This window comes from Vombatus ursinus, unplaced genomic scaffold (genome assembly GCF_900497805.2).
Source record: "Vombatus ursinus unplaced genomic scaffold, bare-nosed wombat genome assembly UNPS02014779.1, whole genome shotgun sequence".
Classification (NCBI taxonomy): Eukaryota; Metazoa; Chordata; class Mammalia; order Diprotodontia; family Vombatidae; genus Vombatus; species Vombatus ursinus.
This window is the reverse complement of record NW_020954557.1, coordinates 2446166-2467220: the sequence shown is the minus strand read 5'-3', so window position 1 is coordinate 2467220 and position 21055 is coordinate 2446166. Positions and strand designations below refer to the sequence as shown.

Genomic DNA, 21055 nt, shown 5'->3' with positions numbered 1-21055 from the left:
TTCCACCTCCTACTATCCCCAGCATCTGGAATATTCTCCTACCCCAACTCCATTTTGTATGATCTCTAACTCCCTTCGAGGCTTAACTCAAGGACCACTTCCTATATAAGACCTTGTATTAATTACTCCAGTTATTAGTACTTAAGTCCAATTGACAAGCAAGTCAAGACATCTCCCTCATGACGTCATTGGTCCTCTTCGAACAAAGGACAACAACATCAAAGGGATAGTAGTACTTCTATAGCACAATTACTTTGTATCAATTTCTCATTTGCTTCTCCTTGATAGAATGTGAACTCCTTAAGGGTGAGCTTTGCTTTTAACTTTGGATCCCTAGTGCCTGGTACATAGTAGGTGCTTCATAAATACTTGTTGAAGCAATTTGCATTCCAGTGACACAAATTCATTTTTTAGGTCAGAGCAAGCCTCTCCAAATCACATTGCATCTTGGAAAGTACCCAGTGAGAAACTGATCACATAAAAATGAAGCAGGATAGAGGGTAAACAATAATAAAGGGATTCTTGATCTGGGGAGGGGGAAGAGTGAAGAGGAGGCCCATAGCTAGCCAGAAATTGAGACTAAAGGCTTTAAACCCATCTGTGCCATGGACTGTGGTCAACTTAATTTTTAACATCTTATTTATTTCCAGTGCTCGAATGGAGACAATGATGACTGCCACTCCAATATTCTCTAGTTGGGAGGATGAAAAGTGATAAGCAATATATGTAGCAGCACTTTGGAAATAAAGATGTTTCCTAAGAATGAAATTATGTTTTCCTCTCCAGCTCAAGGAAAATAGACAGTTCACTTCACTGTCTGTGTCCCAGCAACCAAGGTTAGGACCATGATAATTCAGTCACCCCTATGAGGTGAGGCTCTTTCAGAAAAGAGCAGTGCTGATGACAAAGCATCCTATCTATTACTTAGGCAAAAGCATGAGTCACTGCAGCAAAAGTGATATCTCTAGCACCACCACCCCCAGCCCTACTCTCAGTCTCACAGCTGACCATATTATTTCACTGGAAAAATTAAATTCATTAGGAAGTGGTACGTTGCACAACTGATTCTTTGACTGAGCAGTTTGAAATTAGCTATTCATTAAGGGTCAGGTCTTTATGTTATGTACTGTCTTTTATACACTGCCATGGCTCAAGAAACACTTACCAACAAGAACAGCTCTCTGTCAGTAGGAAACATTGTCTTTCCATGCATAGAAAGCTGGACTGTGAGTTTTTTTGGCTGCCATTACTACAAAGCAATGGGTCTCCAACTTTTCCCTTCTGGAATCCACCATAGTTCTCTTGTCCATCATCTCTCCTTTTGTTTTTAGACTGATCTGTGACTTCATCTAAGTAGTCAGTGGTTTCAAATTCAAATAGAAAGAGATCTTCATAACCTGGTATATTTATTCAGAAAATCACAAACATCATCAATGTTGAATTGTATTTTCATTTATTTTGTTAAACATTTCCCATTTTAATTAGGTTCAACCTGCAGGCCATAAGTTTGACACTTCTGATGTTGGGTTCTTTTTCAGTGGTCCTTCAACACATAAATCTCTAATAACACAGAAGAATTTGAGACAACTCTTAGAATTTGTTGTTTGGAATTTGACCTGATTCCAGTGGGAAGTGGGGATGTGTCACAATCAGTCCAACATTCTCAAGCCAAACACCATCTGTTGTCTATAGAGTAGGGTGGAGTTGCATGTGGGGACTTCTTTTCCTGAGGATTCAGAATTTTAATGACTCCTGGAAGAACAAAAGAAGAATAAAAGTTGCCAAAACAAGAGGTAAGAAAAGAGGAAAGTGAGGGAAGCAGCAAGTTGATGTTCATAGGGAAGAAAATTAGAAGTCATTCTCTGAGAGGAGGGTAAAGGGTAAGGGAGAATCTCAGGCTTATGGACAGGAGAAACTCACAGGCTCATTGATGTCATTGATAATGACAGAGCCATTGGGTAAAAGTAGACATGGGCTCAGGAAGCCTACCCTTTGCACATGATGGAAGTTCATGAATCAAAGGATGAGAGATTTTGAGCTAGAAGAAACTCAGACACTTTTATAAATATATAATGAGCAAAAGTGGTTAAGATTCAGACATTCTGAAGTCTGATGGAGGGCAGGAGGAGATATACATTTGACTCCCTGTGTTGTTTGAAGCAAGTCACATAACTTCCTATGGACATAATTTTACTGGCTAAAACAAAGATATTGAAATTCCTGATCTACCCTGGGAAGGTACATTTCCATTCTCTTATCTCAGGATTCAATCCACATCCCAACACCATCCCCCTCCACCCTCACAAAAGTTAGCATTCTTTGTTTAATCAAAGAGAAGTGCCAGCCACATTAGAAAGATTTCGTCTGATTTAAAGCCAGGGTCATATCCAGAAATGTAGATTGTCAACTTTCAATGTTTTAAGGAAGCATCCAGGTTCACAGGATCATACATGTCAAGAGAAAAGGGACCTAACAGGCCATTCAGTACAACTCCCTCATTCTACTGATGAGGAAACCAAAACACAGGAAGATCACCTAATTTATCCAAGGTCTCACAGGGAGGAGGCATCAGAAGACACATTTGAATCTAGGGCCTCTGACTCCCCCAGATCTGGAGCTCTTTCCAGTGTTGCCTCAACACTTAATTCTTTCCCTTTTCCTTTCCATTATTTATAATTAAAATAGAATTTTTCAGATGAAAGAATAGTAGATCCCAAATCGTCTTCATTTTACAAACGTGTCCACTATTGGGAACATGCTGCCACTTAACTTATGCTCATACCATGAGTCTTACTCATTCCCCCTAAGGTCAGCTGCAATTTGATTATCCAGATATTATGGTTCATAGCCATATAGCATCACTAGGAGAATATTGGCATTTTTGAAGTGTGTATTTGTTTGTTAGGGATCAATTCAGAATTGTCCAAAAATACCCACTCCATTTCCCAAATGCAACCCAGACCATTCTGTCTCCTATTCAATTCAGAACCCATCTACAATAACTGTGCTAAGGAACTAACCATGAGCTACCCAACCAACCCCCAACTGGGGTCCTAAGATGAATTTCAGAAGGTCAGTGAACTTGGATAAGAAAAAAAGAGTACATCTTTATTTCAACACAAATTTTTTTTGAATTCTATGTATTGTACTTTATGCATTTAAAAACATTACTCTAAGGAGGGGTCCCATGGCTTTAGCAGACTGACAAAGGGGCCTATGACACCAGAAAGTTTAAGAAGTAGACCAGGAAAATGTTTGTGTTCGTCAAATTCATAATAATAAAAAATGTTTTTTTTAAACCCAGATAGTCACTTTTTTTTCTGCCCAGGACAAGACTACCCAAACTGTAGCTAGCTCCTTTGCATTTCCCACTTGAAAATGACCCCACCAGACGTACAAGCCTCCTTTACCCTACTTTTAACCTTCCTCTCCCAAATCCCCATGTCCACTTTCTCAAATGTCAAGACACCATAGCCTGGATCTCTTCATGTTCCTGTACCATGCCTTCTACCTATGCAGTTTCCTCAGCTGTAAAAGGAAGGAGATAGGCCAGATGCTAAGGTCCCTTTCAGATCCAAATCTTATCACCCTATTTCTTTTTTCAGTATCACCCCAATTTTCCCTTTCTCTGCCTCCCTTCTCTGATTCGCCACTCAAGCTGCTGCTCTTCTTTATTGTACCACTAATGGAGGACTGACTCTAATGCTCACTTTGCTTATTTTCCTGATGGGGCTATCTTCTGGATATCTTGGTCTGTGTCAGGTACTTCTTGGAGTTTGTCATAAGAAAGACTCGTAATTCAAGGGGACAGTATAATTCTATGAAGACATATTATATTATTCTGGGAAACTTACTTGTTATAACAAACACCAACTCAGCTCCAGGAAACCAAAATCAAGTGCTGGCTTTTAGAATCTCATGGAAGAGGTACCTTCTCACTTTAAATTGCAACATTTTAAATTGGTTACAATTTTATTGCCACTTTCTCCTGGTTCTCCTCCTACCTGTCTGATCACTCTCAGTCTCTTTTGTCAAATAATCATTCCTCTTCCATCACCTGATCTCTTAATGAATATCCTCCAAGGTTTTTTTCCCTAACCCAATCTCCTAATCAGTATCCTCCAAGGCTTTATCCTGGGGCAGCCTTCCTCTCTCTCTACTTTTTGCCTGTGCTGATCTTTTCCACTCTCTTTACAAATAATTTCCAATTCTATATATCCAGTCTAATCTTCCTCCTGAACTCTAGTCCTGCATTGCCAAATGGCTGCTGAGCGTCTCTACCTGAGAGCCATAGTGGCATAATACCTACTTCATGCCTATAATATCCACCTCACAGTACCGTTGCGAGCTTCATTTGAAATAATCTCAGAAATAATGTATTAAAACACTTTGGAAACTTTAAAGCACTATTTAACTTTCAGTTATTATCTCAACCTCAACATTTCCGAAATGAAACTGACTGCATTTGATCATGGATTGAAAGTTGGAAGCATCCTTAGAAGGCATTTTGCCCAACCCCCTCATTTTACAGATTAGGAAACTGAGGACTGGCTTGAGGTCACTCAAGTAGCCACTTCTCAAAACTTCCCTCTTTCTGTCAAGATCACTATCATTAACCTTGTTACACAGGTTTATAATCTTAGAGTCATCCTTTATTTCTCCCTGTCCCTCACCACTTCCTAGAGTCATATCCTGTTGATGTTAACACCAAAATATCTCAAATTCATCTTCTTTTCTCTGCACATATGGCTGCCATACTGGTTAATTTCTGTATCACCTCTTGCCTGATCTATTGTAATAACCTCTTACCTAGTCTCCCTGCTTCCAGGCTTTCCAATCCTTTTGCAAAAATAATCTTTCTAAGTCATAAGGCAGATTTTATCATGTCACTATACAGCTCAAAAATCTTTGGTATCTCCCTATTGCCTTTAGAATTAAATACAAAGTCTTTAGCTTGGCCTTTAAGGCTTTTCACAATAGGGCCCCAAACTACTTTTCCAATCTTATTTCATATTGCCACTCTTTCCAATTTCTAACTAGACTATCACCCAACCCTGTGCATTTGCATAAGCCATCCCTAAATGTCTGAAATATACTCCCTCCTTCTCTTTGCCTTTAAGAATTCTAATCTTCCTTACTACCTCAAGCACTCCCTCCTCCAAGAAGCTTTCCCAGATCATCTCATTTGTTATTGCTCTCTCTCTTCTCAAATTACCTTGTATTTGCTTTTCTGTGTATGTGATGTATGCTGTCAGTAAAACAAATACTCCTTAGGGACAGACTTTGTTTTGGGTCTTTGTATTTCCTGTATTTGGTATAGTGCCTTGTACACAGCAGATACTTAAAAAAAAAAAGTTGTTGATTGGAATTTAATCTCACCTTCTGAGGCTCCTCCCCCAGGGAACTTGCCCAAGTAGAGGAATCAGGACTCTAACCTAGGGCTTCTGACTTCTGTCCAGTATTTTTAAAAACATTTTTTTATTCGAACTTAAATACCAAATAAAGTGAGCATTTCCATACCCAACATAGAACAGAAGATTGTGCATGAAATTGAGGATCTCTTACGTAAAACTTGCTTTTCTTTTTAAGTATGTTGTAAATTCAGCATGTAATTTTTAAACCTATCCTGCTTGCTTGTGATTCCTTCAGGTCTTCCTTCTTTTCTATTCAGGACATTTCTCCTCCCCCACCCCCACCCCTCCAGTATAACATAGTTGAATCTATTTGCCAGCTCTGGTATTACCCAATAGTTTCAGTGACAGTTTCCATTGCAAAAAGAAATTAAAGTATACCATTACTAGGTCTATACTCTCAGTGCTTTGTGTAAAGAAGAAAAAGTCCTATATATAGATGGGAGTGGCCACCACTTAGGGAAATGGTTCAACAAATTATACTATCTGAATGTGATATAACACTGCTGTGTAATAAAACATGATGAAAGAGACAATTTTAGAGAAATCTGGGAATATTTGATACAGAATAAAGCAAGAAGAACCAGAACAATTTATATCATAACAACATTGCAAAAGTGAACTTTAAAAAACTTAAGACCTTTGATCAAGGCTGTGATCAACTATGATTCTATAGCCCCAATGATTAATCAGGCTACCCACCTCCTGACAGAGACATGATAGATTCAGGGTGCAGAATCAGGTATACGTTTTTAGACATGGTCAGTGTGGGAATTAGTTTTGCTTTACTATGCATATTTGTCACAAAGTTTTTATTCTTTTTCAGTGGAAGAGGGAGAGGGATATGGAAGAGAAAATAAATGCTTGTTAATTGGAAAAAGAATAAATTGAAGCAAATAACCATTTATCTCCATAACACAATAAGCAAATCCCTTCAAAACTATTCAGCAACTCATTGGATAAATTTAACTATTTAAAATAATTCTTTAAAAAAAACTTTAAAATAACCATTCCTGCACAATAAAAATATTGCATTGAAAAGTTGAGTCTATATCAGAGAGGATCCTCTTCTACTCAACAGTAAAACTACCACTAGTTGGAAAGCTGTGACAAGATTCAACTTTTGCCTAAGGAAGGGTTGCCAATACAACCTTGGAAGAAGAATGACCATTTCACAAGCTGCATAGACCCTATTCTCATTACTTCCTTATACCTGGTACATGGTCAGAATTTCATGTTGACTTATTAATTAATTGATTGACTGTTGATATATACATAAGTCATTATATGCCATTTTACTTCACTTTTCTGGGATACATCTAATTCATAAAGCAAGATCAAGATATATTTCACATAAGCTACCTCATTCCTTAATTAGGAAAACCCTCAAGATAAGTCACATTGAAGAGATTGGTTCTCCTTATTTGATCTTAGGGAGAGGAGATTTATCTGAAAGGCAATCAAAGCTGAATTCTCTGCCTTCAGCTCACAAATAGCTTGGTTCTGAGAAGGCATTTCAATCAACTAAAAACCAATCGTTTATTAAGTACTTATTATGTGCCAGGCACTATGGTAGATGCTAGAGATGAAGGAAGGGAGGAAGGGAGGCAGGGAGGGAGACAGGAAGGAAGGAAGGAAGGAAGGAAGGAAGGAAGGAAGGAAGGAAGGGACTCCTGCCCTCAAGGAGCTTATTTTCAAGGCAACTTTCAACCCTTCATGGTGGGTCAACTTTAATCATATAATGTAAAATCATTGATTTGTATAGTATAAATATTAATAACTCATATTTTATACAAGATTTTAATATTTACAAAGGATTTTATCTCTAACCTGTGAGGTTACATTTTTATCTTCGTTTTGCAAATGAGGAAACTGAAGGTAATGTGTTTAAGTGGTTGATGTATGGTCACACATCTAAATAGTGTTGGTGTTAGGATGCTTGTATCTCCCTTTTCCCTGAAGTGGGAATATCTTAATTATCTTTGTATTTCTCCCAATATTTAGAATAATGCATGCAGTAAGCACTTAATAAATGTCAAATAAATGAATTGAACGGTTTTCTACCTGCATTGAAATGCACAACGTATTGTGGATTATTTCTAGTTTGGGCTATTATGAATAATGAATGCATTTGTATAACTAGGGCCTTTTTTTTTTTTTCCTGTTAGGAACATCCTTAGGGAATATTCCTAGAAATGGGATCACCAGGACAAAAGACATGAACAATTCTGTAGCATTTGTTATAAAATCCCATATTGCTTCCTGAAAAGAGTGCACCAATTCACAGCTCTTTCAGCCCTGTAATAGTTTTGTCTGTTTCTCCACAACCCATCAGCACTGAATTTTATAGTGTTTATCTTTGCCAAGTCGATGGGTGTAAAGTGGCATATTAAAGTTGTTTAAATTTGCATTTCTCTGATTATTAGAGAGTTGAAACAATTTTCAGGTGGTTAATTGGCTTTTCTTCTTTCAAGAACATTTGCATTATTATTTGAGACACTCGTGACCTTTGCAGAAAATTTAGCCAAAGCATGTAATAAAATCACTAATAAATAATAATGATTATAATAATGATATATTAGAATAATATTCTCTTTAAGGAGCTTTCAGCTGGTCAAATGATCATTTATCGTGCACTTAATTCTCCCACACAATCCTGCAATAAAAGTTAGATAAATATCGTTGCTAGATAAAGTTAGATAAACATGATTGCTGTAAACTCATTAAATGCACACATACATTAAAATAAAACTCATACATCCACTAACCCCCATTGCTTCAGCTCCTGAGCTAGCTTTGCCAGCTACAAGAACCACATGAAGATGTTTTTCTAGACACATCAGTTCAGCAGAGGTTCTGCACTCATTTAGCAAATGCTCAATAGAGAGTAAAGTCTGGGTTGATAAACACTCCCCATCAGTGTTCTTTAGACAAGAGGAGCTTAATAAAAAGTGTTGACCAATTTTAACCAACGTCTTATAATTTTAAGTGCTTCTTAATGTCCATTAGTACAAATCTTAATTGTACTTTTTTGCCCCCCACCCTAGTCTTCCAAGGGAAGAATCACAAAATTATAGAAATTACAGTCTTTGAAAAGTGGCTTCTCAACTTCTGCCTGAAGACTTCCTGTGATGGCAACTCGCTATTTCCCCAAGGTAGTCCATTCAATTTTTAATTGCTATAATTATTGGGAAGTTTTTCTTTCTAATGACCTGAAATAAGCCTCTCCATAGCTTTCACCTATTGGTACTACTTCTGCCCTCCCACTGCATCCTGGGCCATCACCAGTTGTCTTGACTTATGTCTTGCCACTAGACTCCAATTACTCTGGAAAAAAAGAGTGATGCTAATGACTCTGCACAGCTCTGCCTCATTTAAATCCAATTCACTTGCAAGTTGAGACATCACCCACCTGATGTCATTGGTCATCTTCAAGAATGAAGTACAAACAACAACAACAACTTCTGTCCTCTAAAGCCAAGCAAAATACATCTAGATGTCTTTTTATAGTTAAGGCATTAATAAAAAAAAATGTGGTTGAGATTTTGGGGAGAAGATAATGAGCTCAATATTGAACATGATGAGTTTGAGGTGTCCAGAAGCAAATGGAAATAAACCGTGGCTCTGACAAGAGGTCAGGAGTGAAAACATAGGTTGAGAGTCTTCTACAAAGAGATCACAATTGAAGTTATGGGAGTGGATGAGATTACAAAGAAAGAGCATACAGAAAGAAGAGAAGGCTAAGGATAGAACCTTGGGGAAAGCCAACACTTAAGAGGAGGGAAGATAATGAACCAGTAAAAGAGAGTGGAGTGGGAAGAAAAAAATCTATGAAAAGACTGTATTAGTGAATCAGGGGGTAGAGAGACTACCAAGAGAGAAAAGATGATCAAGAGCAGCAAGTACTGCAGAGAAAGGATGTGAAAAAGGATGAAGACAAAAATAGCGACTGGGCTAGATTATCAAGAGTTCATTAGTGACCTTAAAAAGAATGGTTTCAGAAGAGCAATAGGGACAGAAGTTAGATAGCAAGTGTCTGAGATGCAAATGGATCATGTAGACTCTTTTCAGAAGTTTGGCAATGAAATGGAGGAGAAATATATTAAGATAGTTTGAAGAGGTAAGAAGGGACAAAACTTTCACAATGGGAACCTGGGTATGTTAATATCTTTCCTTTCAAACTAGAAGTCAAATGACTGTTGATGGTTCCTTTTTTTTTTTTTAAGGAAATTTGAATTACATTTGGTATTGGTAGAGAATTTCTTGTCCTCGAACACTTAAATTCTAACATTCACACATCAAGTATAATCAGTGAATGGGTATGGTATATTGGAAACTGGGAAATAAGAAAGCAGAGAATAAAACAAAGTGGGAGAATATAGGTACTCTTCTAGTCAGTCAATGAAGTTTTACTAAGTTGCTACTATGCACTAGCCATTGTGCTAAGCACTCTTCTACCATCTTCCTTTCTTCCCTCTCCTAAACACACACACACACACACACACACACACACACTCATCCAGGATATTCTGAGAAATATGTTAAGCAAAGATATCATCAAGCAACAAGTATTTTTGGTACTAGATTGAGAGTTCATAACTTTTTTGTATCATGTACTCCTTGGGCAGTCTATTAAAGCCTATGGAGCCTTTCTCAGGACCCACATTTTTAAATAATTGAAGGAAATGTTAAATTTCAGTTAACATTAATGAAAATATGTAATTTTTCCCATCCCTGAAATCAATCCAAAGAATCTTTGGGGGGGGTCCATGAATTCCAGTCAAGAATCCTTGTATGAGATGGTGTCCAGGGTATACAGAAGGAAAAAAAATATGTTCCTTGACATTGAGCCTTTTACAACAGCAATGACTCACATTTATAGATCACCTTCCTTCTAGATATATGATCATAGATTAAGACTAGAAGGCATCTTAGACATCATCTTGTTCAATCCCCTAATTTCACAGATGAGGAAATTGAGACCTAGGGAGATTAGTTAACTTGCCTATTGTCACATAGTTAAGTGGCAGAATCAGGATTTTAACTCTACTCCCATAATTCCAAATTCATCCTTCTTTTCATTGCACCAATGTGCCTCCCACTTTAAAGTTTACAAAGCACTTTCTTCATAACTTTGTGAATTAGGGAGTGTGTTATTATCCTCATTTTTATAGATGAAAAAACTGAGGTTAACTGATTTTTTTCCATAGTTACAAAGCTCATAATCAGAGTGGGGATTTGAACTTAGGTCTCCTGATTTCCAAATCCAGAGTTCTTTCCTTTATGCCCTGCTATTAATCATATACCCTAGCTTAAAAAAAATAGAAAACAAGAGTTAGAGGCACTTACACAAGAAAAAGTCACTTCTCTCTCAGTTTCTGCCTCTGAAAAGTGAGGAGAGTGAACAATCTGAAAGTCATTAGTTAATCTAACTTCCCAGTTACAAAGCTCCAAACTATACTGTGCCTGCTCCACTCAAGGACATTATCACCTACACCTTTCCAGAGGGACCTTGAAATCCCTGCTGAAAATGCCTGGGGCTCTGAATCGGACCTCCCACCACTTCCCTTCCAGAATTTAGGAATTTCCCCTCTCCTCCTCTTTTCCAGATTCCCATCCTCACCCCCATTAGAATGTAAAGTCTTTGAGGGCAAGGATTGGTTTGGCTCTTAGCTCATTATGTTCTAGTCAACAAAGATTTATTAAACACCTACTGTGTGTCAGTGCTACAAGTGCTAAACCCTGGGGAAAACAAAGAAAGGCAATAAAAAATAGACCCTACTCTCAAGTAGCTCACAGTTTAATGGGAGAGACAAAATGCAAACTATGTACAAACAAACTGTATACAGGATAAATTGGAAATAAAAATAGATGGAAGGCACTAGAATTAAGAAGGTTTGGGAAAGGTTTCCTGTAGAAGATACAATTTTATTTGGGATTTGAAGGAAGCTAGAGAAGCCAGGAGGCAGAGATGAAGAGGGAGAGAATTCCAGACATGGGGGGACAGCCAGTAAAATTCCCAGAGTCAGGAGAAAAAAGTTTTGTGTGTGAGGAATAGCAATGAGGCCAGTGTCATTGGAACACAGAGTACTTGGGGGTGTTTAAAGTGTAAGATGACTGGAAAGATGGGGCCAACTTAAAAACTCTGATCAACTCTAATTCCAAAGGCCTAGTGATGAAGAATGTTGCTCACCTCCTGACAGAGAGATAGACTAATGTGCAGAATTAAACATGTATTTTGGACATAACCAATGTGGAAATTTGTTTTGCTTGACTATGCTTATTAGTTACAAGGGTTTTGTTTTCCTTGTCTTTTTTTTTTCCTTTGGGGGCAGGGGAGGGAGGATTAGGGAGAAGAGGAAGAAGGGAGAAAAAATAAATGCTTGACAACTTTTTTTTAAATCTGATTTTAAATAATGAGGAAGTTGGACTCATCAATTTTCAAGGTTTCTTCCACCTTTAATCTTCTGTGAGTCTATGATTCTACGCATATATTTAAATGAGTGGAAGAGCTGAGAGGTTTAAATGAGAGGAAGAGCCATGTAATCAATCTCTTAGCACCCTGGATTCACCAAAACACAAACAAATACTGAAAAAGTCGCGCTTGCTAGTTCCCTTTCTGGGTCTCTGGCCCTGAGTCCAATCTGTCTCCTTCCCTTTGGGTTGTATCTTCTGCAGGTGCCCTACTGCAAAGGCAGACAACATCCTGGTCAGGGCACTTAGACCTCTGATATGGTGAGGACAACAAAAAACTGATCTGATTACTTTTGTAAAGTACATGTCTTCAACAATGAACCAAATTTTTCAAAAAATGCAACATAAATCATTCAATTAAATATTGTGACTGCTACGTGAAAGATATTGTGTTATTACTAGCAATGGTGTGCTGGTAAAATAGTTAACAACCAGTTCTTTGATAAATCCCACTTAACTTTAATCTGCATTATTAACAATTTTATGTTGCTTTCTTAAGTTTAGACAATTAATACAGTAATAAATCAGGCCCTGATTTGTAGAGTTTCTCAATTTCTGAGGTGTAAATGCTCAGACTGACAGTTTAACAACAGACTCTCTCAAGCTGGTTGGGGCTGGTTCCAATAAACCTCTGGGAATACAAAGACTAATGAGAGTTAGTCTCTGACCTTAAGGAGTGTAGATTGTACTTGGAGGATATAACACGTACACAAAAGTTAACTAAAAGTATATACAAAGTTGTACAAAGTAATTTCAGTAGAGAGAAACACTGAAAACTTAGGGTGCTCATGGAGTACCTCGTGGAGGAGGTGGCACCTTACTTGTGTTTTGAAGGAAGTCAGAGATTCCAAGAGGCAGAGAGGAGAAGGGAGTGTGTTCTGGATGTAGGACACCCTCCTTTATAAATGGGAGATGGACTGTCACATGGAAGGAACAACTAGCAGGTCAATTTGATTAGTGTAGAGATAGCATTAAAGGGTATAATATGAAATAAGACTAGAAAGGCAAGTGGAAGCAATATTGTAGAGTCTCTATCCCACTCCAATCCAGTGTCCAAACTGCAACCAAATGGTTACTGTGTTGGAAAATGTTAGGAAAATGATTTTCCTAAACCGAACTCTGACCACATCACCTTCCCGAGACACATACACACATACACTCGATAAATTCCAATGGCTCTCTATTACTTCTAGGACTGAATATAAACTCCTGTTTGGCATTTAAATCTGTTCTAAACCTTTCCAAGTTTCTTATACATTTCCTACTTCCATGCATTCTCTGTACCAGCCATAGTGGTCTACTTGCTGTCTTCCCACATGACCTCCCATCTGTATATACCTTTACACTGATTGTCTTTCCTGCCGGGAACTTCTCCCTTCTAACCTCCATCACTTAAAAGTCGTGCCTCTTGCTCTCTGCCCCTCGGCAGTTGCGTGACCTCCCCGACCACGCGCTGCCCCTAGTCCTGCTGCCGCCGCCGCCGCCGCCGCCGCCGCCGCCGCTATGCCCCGAAAAATCGAGGAAATAAAGACTTCCTGCTCACAGCCAGGCGAAAAGATGCCAAATCTGTCAAGATCAAGAAAAACAAGGACAATGTGAAGTTTAAGGTTCGCTGCAGCAGGTACCTGTACACACTGGTCATCACGGACAAAGAGAAGGCAGAGATACTTAAACAGTCCCTGCCTCCTGGTTTGGCTGTGAAGGAGCTGAAGTGAAGGAACCATTCAATGTTCCACCTGTACTAAAATGGGGGAGGGGGGGAGGGAAAAAAAAAAGTCGTGCCTTTGAGATTCAGCTTAAGCATCTTCTCCTGAGAGACTCCCCCTCCCCATCCCAGTGTCTTTTACAAATACAAACAAAAAGAAAGACAGTCCCTGCCCTCCAGAAGCTTCCATTCTAATGGGGGAAAACAACAAACAAAAGTGAGGGGGCTTTGTGGAGAAGGTGCCCAACATTGTTTTGAAGTCTGTAAGTAATGGCAGATCTGGGAGGGGAATGAAGGCTGGCTGGCCTGGCCTCTTTCACAAACTAGAGGCCCTAAAAGGATCTCACTAATGAGAGAAAGACACAAAAGAAAGTTCCTGTCCTCAAGAAGCTGAGGATTTGAGCACAGGTCTTTCAGACTCCAAATTCACCTACGTGTGCCACCTAGCTGCTTCTATATATGCATACTAGTATGCAAAGTGTTGTATTAGGCTCTGGGGATTCAAAGACAAAAATAAAAAACAATTTTGGCCCTCAGGGAGCATACATTCTAGGGTTTTTGGTAGGAATACAACATTTATATAGATAAATGCAAAAAGTAGAATGAGAAATAAAAATAGATTTAGGAGGTGTGAGGCAGAGAGGTGGAAGAGTAGGAGGTTATGGTGAGAAAGGAATTTCAAGGTTCGGTATCAAGGAGATAACACAAGTATTTCTGATGGTGAAACCTATGGTATAAGCATCCTGGAAAGTTGCAATGGAGGGGCAGCTAGGTGGCAGTGGATAGAGCACCTGCCCTGAAGTCAGGAGGACCTGAGTTCAAATCCGACCTCAGATCAAACACTTGACACTTACTAGCTGTGTGACCCTGGGCAAGTCACTTAACCCCAATTGCCTAAAAAAACAAACAAAAAAAAAGTTGCAATGGAGTGAAAGGGTAAGTCATGGAAGTTGAAAATATGGATTAACTTGGAGGCCAAGTATTTCAGGGGCTATTGATGTGTACGTTAATGTCTCCAGTTTATGACTTAGGACAAATCACCTCATTCATTCATTCAATAAACATTTATTAAGCACTTACCTTGTGTCAAGCATTATGCTAAGCACTGGGAATACAAAGAGAGGCAAAAGACAGTCCCTGGATAGAGTCTGAACGCAGATCACAGCATGTTATTTTCACTTTGTTTTCTTTGTGGTTTTTTCCTTTTGTTCTATTTCTTCTTTGACAATTTGAATCGTGTAGAAATATGTTTTACATGATCGCACATGTATAAGTCATATGAGATAGCTTGCTGTCTTGGGGACAGGGGAGGAAAGGGAGGGAGGATGAAAACGGAACTCAAAATCTTATAAAAACTGGATATTGAAAGTTGTCTTTACATGTAATTGGAAAAAATAAAATAATATTTACATTTAAAAATAAAAAATAATCAAATAAAAATTCAGTCCCTGATTTCAAGGAGTTTACAATCTAATAGATTCATTTCTCTTGACCTCAGTTTTCCTCATCTACAACATGATGGGGTTGGACTAGACCAGAGAATTTTAATCCGGGGTAGGTGGACTTCTTTAAATTTTTAAAAATAATCTTATTTTGATATAACTGGCTTTTTTTGTATCCCATGTATTTCATTTTATGCATTTAATAAAATTATTCTGAGAACTCCTAATCCAGCTCCACTCCTGACTCTCCCAACTTCTATATCTCCATCCCTGCTGCCTTCTCAAATTGGAGATGTATTTGCTCCTGCAGTCTCTCCTCTGGTTGGTGAGTTCCTGCTGAAATCTCCATGTGAGGAAATGTCCACTTCCGCTAGGCTCACTTGTCACTTGACTTACCTGTCTCTTTAGACTTTGACACTTTGCTCAACCTGACTACCTCTCCCACAACCCCACACTCACACTTTGCACCTCACTTTTCTGTATCATCTTCCCCCATTAGAATGTAAGCTCCCTGAGGGTAGAGACTTTCTTTCTGCTTTTACAATTATCTCTTCTACATCCTGGGGGCTAGAGGCATGATGCCCCTACAATCTGGAAGATCCACATAAAAGTTTTTGGCCCTCCCTTTGTACTATGATTTTTTTTCCTCTTTTTTTAATGGGGTGTTTACAGTACCTTATTGTAAAATTTGGATTAAGTATTTGGTCATAGGCTCTGTGTCATTTGCTGGCCTTTGCATGCCATCTGTGGCTTTCACAAAACTCCCCCAAAATTCCCGTTTAATTTCTTGTACTGATCCATAATATATCAAAACCATGATGGGGAAAGTCATGATGAGGAAGGGGTAACTGTATTTGTTTTCCTACTGCTTATCACAGTACCTAGCACACAGTAAGTACTAGATTTATCTATTTATTGGAGAAGAGGTCCATAGGCTTAGGTAGACTATTCATGACACATACACACACAAGATTTAAGGGCCCTCAGACTAGGTGATTGCTTAGAATCTTTCCTGATCTGAAGTTTATGATCCTGTTTGTATATTTAAAATTGACAAGATAAGGATGTGAGTTGAAGGATTTCCTCCCTAATGTATTTTTCTGCCATAATGCTGTGTTTCCAAGAAGTTAACATCTTATCCTCTGACCATTTGCCACAGTCTTCACAATTGGCCATATGGCCTGGCAATGATGCCATTCCTGGGCCATATTGCGGGGTTGTGGCACTTGGCAAAATGTTAAGAAAGCCATGGATCTCATTAAATTTTAAGACAACCACTTAAAGAGAAAGTAGATGTTATTTTTAAATCTCTGTTTTGCAATATTGGAGATTGCAAGAGTTACTAAGCGTAAATAATAAACCTTCACAAAGAGAAATTGGCAGAATTATTCTATCAGTCAAAAGTCAAAGTTTCCCTCCGTCCCCCATTTTGCAACACTGTTAATTTTTTTTTCCTATTGAGTATTTTCTTCTCAATCAATCTTTCGATATTGGACTAAGTTTTCATCAAAACTTTCATATACCCATCATGCCATCAGAAGATGGCCCGAAGCTCACCTGTTAATGCCAAGAACACATTTTACAGAGAAACTTTTGACATATTTTACAGGAGACTCAAAGTACTCCATCCATAACCTTTCCCCTTTCTATCTTTTCAGTATTCTTACAACTTACACCCTTTCCCCTCACCACGTAAGATTCAGTCCCATTGGCCTCTTTGTGGTTCGTCCCATGTGACCCTCTCTCTCCTGAATGTGTGTTTTCATAGTTTGTGCCCCATGTATGGAATGCTCACCCTTCTCTTCTCTACCTTCTGACTTAATTCAAGTCCCAGCTAAAATCTGACCTTCTATAAGAAGCCTTTCTCAGTCTCTCTCCCACTGAATACTAGTGTCTTCTCTTTGTGTTTATTTTCTCTGATTTATCCTGTAACTATCTTTTTTTGTACATAATTGGTTGCATACTGTCTCCCCCAATAGACTGCAAGCTCCTTGAGGACAAGGACTCTTTTTTGCTTTTCTTTGTGTCTCCAGCAGTTGGCACATAGTAGGTGGTTAATAAATATTGATTGACTGATAGTTGACTTAGCAAACGGTAGTTCATTGACTTAAACATTGCATCAACATATCAAAAGTTCTGCATTATGGCACTTGAGATCAGAAGTCATTAGGCCCAATGCACTCATTTTATGGGTGACAAAATGAGGTCAAAAGAGGTTAAGTTGCTTGTCCAAGGTAAAACAAGTACTAAGTAGCACCATGAGCATTCAGACTCTGACTCTAAGGCTCTTTGCTCTCTGCCCTACGTGACCACTGCTTCCATACAAACTCACTAAATTTCCTGCAACCCAATAGACATTGCTCTCCCTACTACTTGTGAAGGCCAAATTCCTAAACTGACTCATCTCATTCACTCACCTACCTAAACTAGTTGTCTTCTAGTCCTAGAATTTCCTCTGATGTGTGGGCCTTTAGAGAAGCAAGTTGATCCATCTCTCCCTTGACCTTGTCTTCCTACCTTGCATTTACTCACTGGCATACATACTTCATCCCATTAGCAGAATGTAAGCTTCTGGGGTACAGAGACTGTTTAATTGAAGCTGCCTCGTAAATGTTTGTCAAATTAAATTCAACTATTAACAGCTTCTAGTTCCTAAAAGAAGCACTTCTATCCTTATCTGTAATCTTGCCTGCAAAAAAAACCCTACAAAATAAAACATTATACTTAAAAAAACCCCAACATATTTTAATCTTACTTTATATTTCATTTAAATATATTTGCAGTAATACCATAACACACCATTTTCTCTATAAACACAGACTGATAAAAGAACAAGAACATGGAATCAATTCTATTATACAGGATTTGTCCTGCAGCAGAATCTTTATAGCTACATCACACATCATCATGGTTAGTAAAGTCTGTTGGCAAGGACCAAGAAACAGATGCTGAACCAAATTTGCAGATTGCCATAGTGTAGTAGGATGAGATCATTCTCTCTGTACAATTAGATGGCAGAAGAGAAGAAATAAACTGGGTTTTTGTTCTTGGGGACCTTGAGAGGCAGTTTGGTACAATGGAAAGAACAGTAGCCCTGGAGTCAGCAGAGTTTGAATCCCACTTCTGATGCTTACTATTTATGTGACCTTCTTCAAGGTGCTTAACTTCTCTGGCTCTTAGTTGTTCGTTTTTAAAATGAGAGTGTTGGGCTAGGGCCTCTGAGGTGCCCTTCTGACAATGTTGATCATGATAAAGTTCTTATCTTTAGAAAACCTAGACATCAGTTTGATAAAAATTCCAGCTGGGGACCTGTGAACAGAAATGCCTCAAAGCCCATACCTGATACTTTATTACCTCAGTCTCCTTTCCTGCCTAGCCTGCTTCCTCATCCCAACCCTTAAAATTTAAAGGTTCATCATTTACTATGAGAAATTTTTCTGCCCTGTTAACTAAGCTTTTCAGGTTAACAGCCCATGCACTAAATCCAATGTAGATTGAGCTGCAGTGTAGATTTTTAATAAATATCTGTTGTTTTCATCCAGCCTACTCAACTATCCATGTGTAGCTTTTCTGCTTTTTGGATTATTTTAAATAATTGCAGTAGATTACATTTATTAAGCTCTCTTATACCTAAAAGTTAAAGGATTTTTAATTACCACACTACTTATCCTTCAGATTTCTTTTTTTCTTTATTTTAGTTTATGGAATAAAACAAGCATTTCTATAATTGCACAATAAAAAGGATGATTGGCCATGAAACCGCAACTCTACTATGCACAACTTGCTACTCCTTTCAAATATACAACAAAATTATCATGGAAATTTATTCTTTTTTTTCTTCTCTACTCCCCTCAACTGTAGAGATGGCTACCATTAGACACAAATAAGTATATATGTATATGTGTGTGTAATTATTCTATACATACTTCTATTTATCAATCCTTTCTCTGGATGCAGATAGTGTCTTTCTTCATATGTCCTTTATAGTTAATTTGGATACTTGTAATAGTCAAAATAACTTATTCACTCAAAGTCATTCTTAAAATAATATTGCTGTTATTGTATACAATGTTCTCTTGGTTCTGCTCATTTTGCGAATCATTATTTTGTGCAAGTCTTCTCTATTCAGATCTTTTCCTCACTACATAAGATGTTCTCACTTTCTAACCCAGTGTTTTCCCTGGGAATGTGCACTTATTTACATCTGGGATGTTACCATTTTTAAAAAAAGTAACAGAAGCTTCATTTCCATCGTACTCTCCCATCCTATTCCTACCCCGCAACCCCCACCTTCTTTTTTGGCAGAGGGGAAGAAGATGGAGTTGACTCGAGGAGGCCCCTGGAAAGGCAGCAGGGGAGGTTGCCCGAGGGAACTAATGCTGGTGCTGTTGAAATGACATTATGCTCCAGTGTAACAGTTTTGCTCAACATCAATCTCATAAAGACTATTGTCCTATAGGGTAACCCTTCCCTGCCTTCCACTGATCTTGCCAATTTTTTCTTCAGGATGACAGCCCATTTACCAGACATGGTGACAGGGACCAATAGATACCAAAAGCAAAGGACATAAAGATATTTGCCTTGAAAACCTATATGCTAATAATATAACTGTTACTGAAATTGCTCATTGAACAAATTTGGAATTGTGTGAGGAAAATGACTAAATTGCATATATCTTAGACCCAGAGATTACATTACTGGGCATATGACCCTCAGGAGGTCAAAGACATGAATGGAAAACCAATATATGCCAAAAATATTTATAGAGTAGCACTTTTTATGGCAGCAAAGAACTGGAAACAAAGTGTTTGCCCACTGATAAGGATATGGATAAATGCAAATTAAACTTAAAAGTGTGTCTAGCATGTACTTTTTTCCTTGGAGATTTGATTGTTAAACATTTCCTAACCTACCACTGCTTAAAGTTTCTTTTTAAACTTAAGACTAGTAAGAATAGGATTTTTGAGAGAAAAGAAAAAAAAACCTAGCTACTTCTTCCCAAATAGTTGGAAAAGTTCAACTTCCTCTTTTTGCAGGTGAGGGAACAGATACTGAAAGAGAGAAGAGACTTAAGGCAAGTGTATTTACCATTTAGTTATGTCTAGGACTAACTTGGCCTTAACATAATCTACTACCTTACTCTACATAAGGAAGGAAGAGTTCTTTCTGGGAAATCAAGGCAGCCAACTGAAGGGAGAGAAAGCAGTGTGATAAGACCTGAGAAGCTACCAATAGTCGTTTGCCCTTAAATCTTTCCCACACTGGCCTAAAATGATCTCCTAGAATCCCCGAGGTTTAAACTACAAAGTTAGAAAAAGTGTCTCCTCTCAGAAGGCAACAGTAGTTGCTGATTTCCAACGCATAAATGTTCATGTGCCAATTTAGCAATCAACTCACTAGCTAGCAGAAGTTAGCTCCAGCACACTCCTGAAAGACACTTGGAAAATGCTTTCATGTTGGAGCAGAAATAGGTTTGAGGACTACTCTGATGACTTGGAACTTTGGCACTAACTGATTCTAATAATTACATTACTTTTTTTTCCCTCTTTTCTTCCTTCCTTCCTTTCCTTTTCTAAGAAAGTGTTCCTGCTACTTTTGTTTTTATATCATAATCATTTCTGGCTATTCTGCCCCCTCTATTTTTTTTAAATAAAGAAAAAAACCTAATTAAGCAAAAACAGTCCTAACAGTGAATGCATCTTATTGGCATTAGTTAATCAGCATAGTGAAATGACACCTTCAGACCTCAGGTGAGGGTATACAAGCTGAGTCAGTTTCAAACATTTTCAGTTCGCCCAAGGGATGAATAGGGATGTAGGGGAAAGAACTGGTTACTAAATTATACTGCCCAAGCTAGTATCTTAAGATAATATGTGGTACTGACAGCTATTGGTAAGCTTCTCAGGGCTTACTACACATCTTCCTCTCACTGCCTTGGTTCCTCAGAAAACACTCTTCCTTCCTTAGTTCCTCACACTAATTCAAAAATTGAAAAACCAAGCAGGCCAGTCAAGTTGACTGAC

At 38.2% G+C, this 21055-nt stretch overlaps 1 pseudogene; it reads left to right on the top strand.

Annotated features, from left to right (window-relative positions):
- Nucleotides 1–13388: 13388 nt before the first annotated feature.
- On the top strand, nucleotides 13389–13634 carry LOC114045601 (annotated as a pseudogene).
- Nucleotides 13635–21055: the final 7421 nt, after the last annotated feature.